The sequence below is a fragment of the Dipodomys ordii genome, unplaced genomic scaffold (assembly GCF_000151885.1).
Source record: "Dipodomys ordii isolate 6190 unplaced genomic scaffold, Dord_2.0 Scaffold64, whole genome shotgun sequence".
NCBI lineage: Eukaryota > Metazoa > Chordata > Mammalia > Rodentia > Heteromyidae > Dipodomys > Dipodomys ordii.
The window spans coordinates 1,480,458-1,481,609 of NW_012267280.1; positions in this window are offsets into that span (position 1 = coordinate 1,480,458).

Below are 1,152 nucleotides of genomic sequence, written 5' to 3' on the forward strand. Positions count from 1 at the left end.
TCCGGGCTCCGCGATCCGGGCTCCGGGCCGGCGTGGCCGTTGCGTTTTATTTTGATTATTTGTTTTTGAAAATCTGGCGCCAAAATCCAGTCCCGGGCGGGACGGGGGCGCCGGGGGCGCAGAGGGAGCAGGAAGGGGCGGCCCGGGGGTCAGAGGTCAGCACCCCGTGTCCCCAAAGCAGATAGCGAGTGTCCACCCTCTTCCCGCGCTCGCGTCCCGCCTTGACCCGGTCCAGACCGGGGGGGGGCCTCCGTGCCTCAGTTTCCCCCGCCCAGGAACCGGGTCCACCCCGAGTCTCTCCCCCCGCCCCCCCGCCATGTGAAGTTGACCCCCAGAACCCCGAGATCAGACCCTTAGGGGTCATCAGCAGCGCCCAAAATTTTGAAAGTCGCCGGACCCGCCCCCCACCCCCGCATCCCGTCCGTAAATCTGGGCGGGGGGGGAGCTCGGCCCCCACCAGGGCAGCGCGGGGGGCTCTGGGACTTGGAGTCCCGTCTACCAGCGGCGTTGGGGGGAGGGGTGGGGACTCCCCCTCCTCGAGCCCCGCCCAGTGCCCAGGAAAAGGAAAACAAAAAGCGAAGGCGGGGAGCCGACGCCGGCCTTCTGCGGCCGGGAGACGGCGGGACAGATCCAGGACCCGAGCGGTGCAAAGGGAACCGCGGGTCTGGAGGAAGGAACGGCATGGGCAAAGGCCCGGGGGCCGCCAGGCAGGCCTGGGGCGGGCGTGGCCTGCAGGGAAATGATGGAGGCGGTGGGGGGGGATGCATTCTTTTTGGTGCCTGTACTTGGGCTTGAACTCGGGGACGGGGCGCTGTCCCTGAGCTTTCCGTGTGTGTGTGTGTGTGATAAAGGGTATCACGGACTTTCCTGCCCGGCTGGCTTCGAACCTGTTTTTCAAATTTCATTGCTCGGATGCTCCCACTTCCTCTGCTTCCCCGCTCCTGACATCCTTTGCAGGAATAATTGTCCATCAGCCGCGGCGGGATCCTTCCCAACTGCCCACCGCAAGAACGATCCGGAAACTACAAGTCCCAGCGTGCCTCGCGGCGACGGCGCCCCAACTACCATTCCCAGCGTTCTTTCCGCTCTTTCCCCCGGCGTGCCCCGCGCGCGCGCGAGCGAGGCGAGGCGAGGCGAGCGGCGGGAGCAGCA